The following is a 10,658-nucleotide window of genomic DNA, read 5'->3' as shown; positions in this document are numbered from 1 at the left end:
ACATATAGAATTATATTCCTGACTCTGACATTGCTCATCCTAATATTTCTATATTTCTTAATTCCATTATTTTACTTTTTAGATGTGCATGTGTTATGTATTGTTAGATATTACTGCACTGTTGAGCTAGGAACATAAGCATTTCACTATGTATTGTTAGATATTACTGCACTGTTGAGCTAAGAACATAAGCATTTCACTATGTATTGTTAGATATTACTGCACTGTTGAGCTAGGAACATAAGCATTTGGCTACACCAGAAAAAACATCTGATAAATGTGTGCATTTGACTAATAAAATTTGATTTAATTTGTTGTTGCTGGAGTGTTTTGGTCAGTTTAGCACAGAAAATGCCACCCTCGTCAACCTGTCACCTAATCATGCCTAATGACCTCATTGGCTGTAAGAGAAAACATAACACCTGGTTGTTTTTAAATTACTTATTTTGAAATTGTTTGCCAGAATTAACAATGTTATGAATATTTGTCGAAACTGCGTTACCCACTCCAGTCAACAGATGGCGATGTGAGTCTTTCATGCGGTGCTTCTTGCGTGACGTATAATCTAGTGGACGGGACTGGACGCTTCTTCAACGACCAACAAGGCTACTTATTCAACCATTTCGGTAGCTTGCTAGTCAACATAAAATCGAATCATTGAAGCTCTTTAGACCATTCTTGTGTATATTCATCAGTGTTTAAAAGACAATTATGTGTACGTATTAACGTAACATTAATTTGCGTGTAAAATTTACCAATTTGTCAAAAAAAAGTATACCAGCTAACTAGCTAGCTAGCTAACATCCCCGACCATGACTTCACTAAGCTACTCCCCCCGTGCTAAAGAACAGAAGGTCTGCTGGATGGAGAAAGAAGCTCTGGGTCTGAACATTGTCGTAAAAGAAGAGGATATTACAGTAAAAGAAGAGGAAGAAGCTTTCAGAGTGAAAAGGGAAGAAGAAGAAGAGGCTATCACATTGAAAGAAGAAAATTATGTTACAGTGAAAGACGAGAACGAACCTTTTGGAGTGAAAGAGGAAGAGGGGATAGAGGCTGTCACAGTGAAAGAGGAAGCGGGGATAGAGGCTGTCACAGTGAAAGAGGAAGAGGGGGTAGAGGCTGACACAATGGAAGAGGAGGTGGTAGACGCTTTCAGAATTAAAAAGGAGGAAGAGGAGGCTATCACATTGAAAGAAGAAGAGGATGTTATTACAGTGAAAGAAGAGAAAGAACCCTTTGGAGTAAAAGAGGAAGAGGAGGCTATCACATTAAATGAAAAGGAGGATGTTCTAATGGAAGAAGAGGAAGAACCTGTTGGAGTGGAAGAGAAGATTATCTCAAACGAGGAAGAAGTTTTGGGAGTAAAAGAAGACGGGGATGAGGAGGACGAGCCTGAAGATCCGAATAACACCAGTGAGTACCGTCTTAAAATAGGGGCACAAGCTATACAGTTATTGACCTAATGTGGGGTTTTAAAGGGGCATTCTACTGAAGTTACTACACATTAATATGTTATTCAGTACTGTAGGAATTGTTGAAGGAGCTCTCTGTGATTGTTCCATACATTTTGGGGATTTTTTAAAGTAATGACATATATGCCTTGCTCGAACTTAGACCCCTTTATTCATTATTTCATTATTTCATTTATTAATAAGATTGGGTCTCTGGCATACCATAGCGAATGCGTTGGATTACTAACGACCAAATCAAATGTATTTATATAGCCCTTCGTACATCACCGAGCGGAGCCCAGGAAATAATTCAAATCAAATGTATTTATATAGCCCTTCGTACATCACCGAGCGGAGCCCAGGAAATAATTCAAATCAAATGTATTTATAAAGCGCTTCGTACATCACCGAGCGGAGCCCAGGAAATAATTCAAATCAAATGTATTTATAAAGCGCTACGTACATCACCGAGCGGAGCCCAGGAACTAATTCAAATCAAATGTATTTATATAGCCCTTCGTACGTCACCGAGCGGAGCCCAGGAAATAATTCTAATCAAATGTATTTATATAGCCTTTCGTACATCAGCTGATATCTCAAAGTGCTGTACTACATCCAATTGTTAGATGCGACCACCTCCCGTGGTCTACGTTTGGGCTAATAAAGCCATATCCATTGATTCTTGGAGACTATAATTTATTAATGCCCAATACATTTAGTTCAACTGTCGGACCCCGTCTGAGGGATATATTACGTAGCGAGATAGAGTTAGCGAGCTAACTTTGGTCCATTTTGAATTTAACTCATTGAATTGTTTTGCCCTCTGATTGTTAGTGTCTATGGGTTATTGTGTGTAGATTGATGAGGACAATAAACAATTTCATCCATTTTAGAATGAGTCTGTAACGTAACAAAATGTGGGAAAAATTGAAGGGGTCTGAATACTTTCCGAATGCGCTGTAGTCTGGAAATAAGACAGAATTTAGTTATATTTTCTGAGGTTTAGAGACAAAAGCACTGGTTGTCCCTGCTGTTTGGCATAGTTTATAGCCAAGCACACTGGTTGTCCCTTCTGTTTGGCATAGTTTATAGCCAAGCACACTGGTTGTCCCTGCTGTTGGCATAGTTTATAGCAGGGCACACTGGTTGTCCCTTCTGTTGGCATAGTTTCTAGCAGGGCACACTGGTTGTCCCTTCTGTTTGGCATAGTTTCTAGCAGGGCACACTGGTTGTCCCTTCTGTTTGGCATAGTTTCTAGCAGGGCACACTGGTTGTCCCTGCTGTTGGCATAGTTTCTAGCCAAGCACACTGGTTGTCCCTTCTGTTTGGCATAGTTTATAGCCAAGCACACTGGTTGTCCCTGCTGTTGGCATAGTTTATAGCCAAGCACACTGGTTGTCCCTTCTGTTTGGCATAGTTTCTAGCCAAGCACACTGGTTGTCCCTTCTGTTTGGCATAGTTTATAGCCAAGCACACTGGTTGTCCCTGCTGTTGGCATAGTTTATAGCCAAGCACACTGGTTGTCCCTTCTGTTTGGCATAGTTTATAGCCAAGCACACTGGTTGTCCCTTCTGTTTGGCATAGTTTCTAGCAGGGCACACTGGTTGTTTGTTCTAAACAGAAATGTTTGCTCTGCAGGCTGGCTAACGTGCTTCTCCCTTGCTAGCTTGTTAACACAATCACATCAAACTCTGAAGCTGGAATGACAGCAAACCAGATGCAATTTCGCTGAACTTTTTTTCTATTGAAATGTCTTTAAATGGTTCCATAATAGTGATGATGATGCTTGGTTTCGAGTGGCTCAGAAAAGGTTGCTCTCATCCGGTGATGTTTATTCTCTAAGGCAGGGTGTAGATCACATTTCAAAATTGCAATATTGTTGAAGGGGCAGATAGTTTATACAAATGTTGCAAACCAAATGTTAGACTAAAAGCATGGAGTGAAAATGTCTAGATAATTTTTTTCCAGTGGAGATTAGTTTATGAATTGCCTGGCTGGGCTGTGGGACAGTGGAGATTAGTTTATGAATTGCCTGGCTGGGCTGTGGGACAGTGGAGATTAGTTTATGAATTGCCTGCCTGGGCTGTGGGACAGTGGAGATTAGTTTATGAATTGCCTGCCTGGGCTGTGGGACAGTGGATGAATAGAATGGAAAGATATCAACAGTCAAAAAGATATCAAAATGAACAGACTAGGTTTATACTGCTCCTACATGGTGTAACAATACATAATGTAGATGTATATAATGAACAGACTAGGTCTATACTGCTCCTACATGGTGTAACAATACATCATGTAGATGTATATAATGAACAGACTAGGTCTATACTGCTCCTACATGGTGTAACAATACATCATGTAGATGTATATAATGAACATACTAGGTCTATACTGCTCCTGTATGGTGTAACAATACATCATGTAGATGTATATAATGAACAGACTAGGTCTATACTGCTCCTGCATGGTATAACAATACATCATGTAGATGTATATAATGAACAGACTAGGTCTATACTGCTCCTACATGGTGTAACAATACATCATGTATATAATGAACAGACTAGGTCTATACTGCTCCTACATGGTGTAACAATACATCATGTAGATGTATATAATGAACAGACTATGTCTATACTGCTCCTACATGGTGTAACAATACATCATGTAGATGTATATAATGAACAGACTAGGTCTATACTGCTCCTACATGGTGTAACAATACATCATGTAGATGAATATGGATTGATGAGGAATTGAAAAACTGTATGTTTGAAAGAGTTGGGGCAAAAGGAGTGGCTAATAAGTCTGGCTGCACATCTGACTGGCTGTTTTACTGCAAATTGAGAAATTATGTGACTAAACTCAACAAGCAATATAAACATTATTATGAAGCCAAGATCAATGAAATGAAGAATGATGTAAAAAAACTTTGGAATACTTTAAATGAAATTATGGGCAGAAAGACATTCAACTCCGTCTTTTATCCAATCAGATGGCATATTCATCACAAAACCATTTGATGTTGCCAATTATTTTAATTATTATTTCATTGGCTAAGTGGGCAAACTTAGGCAGGAAATTCCCACGACAAACAGGGAGCAATTATATTCATGCAGAAAAAAACCAATAATGAAAGAAAAGCAGTCCAAGTTTGAATTTTGTAAAGTTAGTGTGGGAGAGGTGGAAAAATGATTGTTATCGATCAATAATGATAAATCTCCTGGCATTGACAACTAAGATGGAAAGCTACTGAGGACGGTAGCTGACTCTATAGCCACTCCTATCTGACATATTTTTAACATGAGCTGAGAGGAAAGTCTTTGTCCTCAGGCCTGGAGGGAAGCCAAAGTAATTCCACTACCCAAGAGTGGTAAAGCGGCCTTTACTGGTTCTAACAGCAGACCTATCAGCTTGCTGCCAGCTCTTAGCAAACTGTTGTAAAAAAATGGTGTTTGACCAATTACAATGCTATATTTCTGTAAACAAATGAACAACAGACTTTCAGCATGCTTATAGAGAAGGGCACTCAACATGTACTGCACTGACACAAATGACTGATGATTGGTTGAAAGAAATTTATAATAATTAGATTGTGGGAGCTGTACTGTTAGATTTCAGTGCAGCCTTTGATATTGTTGACCATAACCTGTTGTTGAAAAAAACGTATGTGCTATGGCTTGTCAACCTCTGCAATATCGTGGATTCAGAGCTATCTATCTAATTAAACTCAATGGGTTTTCTTTAACGGAAGCTTCTCTAATGTCAAACATATGAAGTGTGATGTACCGCAGGGCAGCTCTCTAGGCCCTCTACTCTTTTCTATTTTTACCAATGGCCAGCCACTGTCCATGTATGCTGATGATTCAACTATATAAGCACCAGCAACCACAGCTAATGAGGTCACTGAAACCCTTAACAAAGAGTTGCAGTCTGTTTTGGAATGCGTGGGCAGTAATAAACTGGTCCTGAACATCTCTAAAACTAAGAGCATTGTATTTGGTACAAATCATTCCTTAAGTTCTAGACCTCAGCTGAATCTGGTAATGAATTGTGTGGCTGTTGAACAATTTGAGGAGACTAAATTACTTGGCATTACCTTAGATTATAAACTGTCATGGTCAAAACATATAGATTCAATGGTTGTAAAGATGAGGAGAGGTCTAGCCATAATAAAGAGATGCTCTGCTTTTTTGACACCACATTCCAAAAAGCATGTTCTGCAGGCTCTAGATTTGTCTAATCTTGGTTATTGTCCAGTCGTGTGGTCCAGTGCTGCAAGGAAAGACCTAGTTAAGGTGCAGCTGGCCCAGAACAGAGCGGCACGTTTTTGCTCTTAATTGTAATCAGAGGGCTGATATAAATACTATTTATGCCAGTCTCTCTTGGCTAAGAGTTGAGGAGAGACTGACTGCATCACTTCCTCTTTTACATGAATGTGTTGAAAATCCCAAATTGTTTGCATAGTCAACTTACACACAGCTCTGACACACACACTTATCCCACCAGGGGTCTTTTCATAGTCCCCAAATCCAGATCAAATTCAAGAAAACGTAAAGAGCCCTTATTGCATGGAACTTCCTTCCATCTCATATTGCTCAAATAAACAGCAAACCTGGTTTCAAAAAACAGATAAAGCAACACCTCTCCCCTATTTGACCTAGGTAGTTTGTGTGTATGCATTGATATGTAGGCTACGTGTGCCTTTTACAAAATGTATGTTGTTCTGTCCTTGAGCTGTTCTTGTCTATTGATGTTCTGTGTTATGTCATTCTGTATTATGTTTTGTGTGGACCCCAGGAAGTAGATGCTGCTTTTGCAACAGCTAATGGGGATCCTAATAAAATACCAAATATAATGAACGTCCACTCGTGGCGTTCCACATTTGATTGATATTCGTACAAAATTCATTAAATCCTTTTGACATTCAGCACCTTAATTTTCTCTGACATGGTGGAACTATTGGGCATTCATGTGCTCCTGGGAAGTGGGAAACTAGGAAGTGGGAAGTCTGACATGGTGGAACTATTGGGCATTCATGTGCTCCTGGGAAGTGGGAAGTCTGACATGGTGGAACTATTGGGCATTCATGTGCTCCTGGGAAGTGGGAAACTAGGAAGTGGGAAGTCTGACGTGGAACTATTGGGCATTCATGTGCTCCTGGGAAGTGGGAAGTCTGACGTGGAACTATTGGGCATTTTCTCAGAATTTCCCACTTGTAATTCCGATTTAGAGGGTCAGTCAAGCGAAATTTCCCACTGGGAACTAGGAGTTTATGATAAGTCCCTGGTTCGAATCCCAAAGCCAACTAGGGGAAAAATCACTTAACCCTAATTGCTCCTGTAAGTCTCTCTGGATAAGAGTGCTGTGCTAAATTAGTCAAATGTAAATAATGAGGTATCTAGTCTGGATTTAACCTCATAAGAAGATAGTTGAATCATATGGAGGTTTCATTTTGGTCTCTCTGTTTAACCAAATACTCTGTCTTTGGCAGGAGAGAGACCAGACTCTTACTCTGACAGCGGGAGTACTTCAGGGGAACCAGACCCAGAGATTCCCAAACCAGTGAAACCACACCACTGCACCCAATGTGGAAATACATGTTTCTCATCAGGGGACCTGAAAAAGCATAAGAAAACACACACTGTAGAGAGGCCTTTCCAATGCTCTCAGTGTGGAAAGCGATTTATCCAGTCATCACATTTGAAAGAGCATAAGAGAATACACACAGGAGAGAAGCCTTTCCAATGCTCCCAGTGTGGAAATAGTTTTACCCGGTTAAGGTGCCTGAATAGGCATAAAGGAATACACACAGGAGAGAAGCCTTACCACTGTTGTCATTGTGGACAGAGTTTTAGGTGGTTAGTGACCCTGAAAACACATGAGAGGACACATACTGGAGAGAAGCCTTTCCAATGCTCCCAGTGTGGGAATGCTTTTACACGGTTAGAGAAGCTGAAAGAACATGAGAGAATTCACACTGGTGAAAAGCCTTTCCAATGCTTGCAATGTGAAAAGAGATTTATCCAGTCATGGAATCTCAAAGAGCATGAGAGGATACACACAGGAGAGAAGCCTTTCCAATGCTTTCAGTGTGGAAAGAGTTTTACCCGGTTAAGGTACCTGAGTAAGCATAAAGAAATACACACGGGAGCGAAGCCCTACCACTGTTCTCATTGTGGACAGAGTTTTAGGTGGTTAGTAAGACTTAAAACACATGAAAGAATACACACAGGAGAGAACCTTTCAACTGCTCTCAATGTGGAATTACTTTTACCTTGTTAGGGAGCCTGAAATCACACCAGAGGACACATGATAAAAGCCATACCACTGCTCTCATTGTGGAAAGAGAACATGAAATCACATGATCGAATATAGAGGCCGGGGCCATATTTGCGAACATAAGCAAGCATATGAAGTTAAATGGTTTTCATGCACAAGATGCATATCAGCCAATGAAAAGTGTTGATTCACTTACATGTGACTGACCGCTAATTTGTAGCTGCTCCCATCAGATAACATTAGCCTTATGCTAACCTCCCCAGGTGACAGTGATTACATCCTGGCACAACGTCTGCCTCAGCCAATCAATTATCTTAGATATTCTATACACCAACCAATGGTATTTCTTTAAAAAAATAGGTCAACCCTGGCCATGTGTTTTTATGGGGGGAAAAAAGATAAATCGGGTCCTTGCATACAAAAAAAAGTTTAGCGTTGTTAAAAAAACAAAGAGCCTTATGGATTTATCATCTAGTGTAACAGTCATGTAGTCTATCGTCAGTGGTGGATCATCCCAACTGTCAAACTTATGTAAAAGCAAAGATTACCTTTCTTAGGTTCTAATATTCAGAGTTAAAACTCAAAGGAGACTCTGAAAGCTTTATAACCAAGTTCATTCTTCCCAGAGGGCCAATAGAGCTGCATCAGACAAAGACGTTGTTCACACAAGCACTGATATTTAACCCCCCCCGTCATCACTCATCCATGTCTCTCTCCCCTTATCAAGCACTGATATTTAACCCTTCCTCCCAGGCTGAGTCTCCTCTTGTTCATCTGAACCTACATTGTATCTTTACTGCTAGGCAGGAAACTTAGTGATACGGGCCATAAACTTGTCTTTCTCCCTTAACGTGACCTGACCTCGACCCCCGTCATCACTCATCCATGGCTCTCTCCCCTTATCAATGCTTGCCACGTGAGATCGCTTTCCCTGCACTCAGCACATTCCAAGATTAATTGCATCCACTATATACTTTCCTCCTACAGATAACCCTTCACTTCTGGTGTAGTTTAGGAGTCCCAAGTTTAGGAGTTAGTACCCAGAATCCATCAGCATAATAGAAAATGACTCAAGTGAAAGTCACTCAGTAAAATACAACTTGAGTAAAAGTCTAAAGTGTTTGGTTTTAAATGTACTTATGTATAAATAATTTCAAATTCCTTATATTTAAGCAAACCAGAAGACACCATTTTCTTGTTTTTTTAAATGTATGGATAGCCAGGGGCACACTCCAACACTTATATTTACAAATGACGCATTTGTGTTTAGAGAGACAGATCAGAGGCAGTTGGGATGACCATGGATGTTCTCTTCCTTAGTGCGTGAATTTGACAATTCTCCTGTCCCGCTAAGCATTCAAAATGTTCAGAGTACTTGTGGTGGTGTCAGGGAAATGCATCATTTTCTTTAGGAATGTAGTAAAAGTTGTCAAAAATATTAACAGTAAAATAACATACAGATACCCCCCCCCCCAAAAAAAAATGTCTTAAGTAGTACTTTAAAGTATTTTTACTTAAGTACTTTATACTACTGGCTATCGCTATCATCATCACTTCTAGGTGGCACACACTGCTAAAGCTTTTTAACCGTGGGGGTTCGAGTCCACCTCACATCAAGCTTTTTAACCGTGGGGTTCGAGTCCACCTCACATCAAGCTTTTTAACCGTGGGGGTTCGAGTCCACCTCACATCAAGCTTTTTAACCGTGGGGTTCGAGTCCACCTCACATCAAGCTTTTTAACCGTGGGGGTTCGAGTCCACCTCACATCAAGCTTTTTAACCGTGGGGCTCGAGTCCACCTCACATCAAGCTTTTTAACCGTGGGTTTCGAGTCCACCTCGTATCAAGCTTTTTAACCGTGGGCTCGAGTCCACCTCGCATCAAGCTTTTTAACCGTGGGGTTCGAGTCCACCTCACATCAAGCTTTTTAACCGTGGGCTCGAGTCCACCTCGCATCAAGCTTTTTAACCGTGGGGTTCGAGTCCACCTCGCATCAAGCTTTTTAACCGTGGGGTTCGAGTCCACCTCGCATCAAGCTTTTTAACCGTGGGGTTCGAGTCCACCTCGCATCAAGCTTTTTAACCGTGGGGGTTCGAGTCCACCTCACATCAAGCTTTTTAACCGTGGGTTATTGAGGAAAAAAACTGTTCAACGTCGGTCCTTGATGCTCGACCCAAAACGCGTGTGACGAAGTGGATTATTCTAATAATGCATAAACTATCAAATATTGTAGGCCTGCGTCTTAAGTGTAGCCTACATACGAATATACTGTGGCAGACCAAGGGGGGTTGGGTCAAAACAGTTACACAGATCAGACACGGACAGAGAAGGATTAGCTCAGTTTCAAAGGTGTTTATTAAAGTAATAGTTCTCCCCCATGAGACCCTCTCCGAGATACCATCTTCTGGGCTCCGGGGTCTTGCTGTATCCTGCGGGGATCAAAAAACTGAACTCACTCCTGTTACCTCGGCAACCGTCCCAAACTATACGGGAGTCCTTTCTTCCCCCACTCTCTCCCCTGTGTGCTGTCCTTCCGGCAGCATTATGGGACTTGTACATCTGGTGAGCAATCAGCCCTTGATTACTCACCAACTCCCAATCAGCCCAAATTAGTCCTGGCCGGAGAGCCCGTCGAGACCTGGCACGTCCAGCAGATGGAGCCAGCGCCTCGTGATGTTTTACTCCGTCTGTCAGCAGGCCCTCGACGAGTCTCCCCCTGGTGGCTGACCTGCAGTACGCCACAATACAAATGACAGCCAAATGTTATTATAAAATGTATAGAGAACGTCAGCCTACATTTAGGTGTACGCGTCCATGTACTATAGCCTATGCAATATGATTATTATGCAGTAGCAGTGTGTTGCTATAGCCTATGCAATATGATTATTATGCAATAGCAGTGTGTTGCTGAAGAAAGAGGTAGCT

At 41.1% G+C, this 10,658-nt stretch overlaps 1 pseudogene; it reads left to right on the top strand.

Moving 5' to 3' along the window:
• The first annotated feature begins 812 nt into the window (after positions 1-812).
• On the top strand, positions 813-7,819 carry LOC139370156 (zinc finger protein 3-like; annotated as a pseudogene).
• Positions 7,820-10,658: the final 2,839 nt, after the last annotated feature.

This window comes from Oncorhynchus clarkii, chromosome 17, assembly GCF_045791955.1.
Source record: "Oncorhynchus clarkii lewisi isolate Uvic-CL-2024 chromosome 17, UVic_Ocla_1.0, whole genome shotgun sequence".
Taxonomy (NCBI): Eukaryota; Metazoa; Chordata; class Actinopteri; order Salmoniformes; family Salmonidae; genus Oncorhynchus; species Oncorhynchus clarkii.
This window is presented reverse-complemented; position numbering and strand designations above follow the sequence as displayed.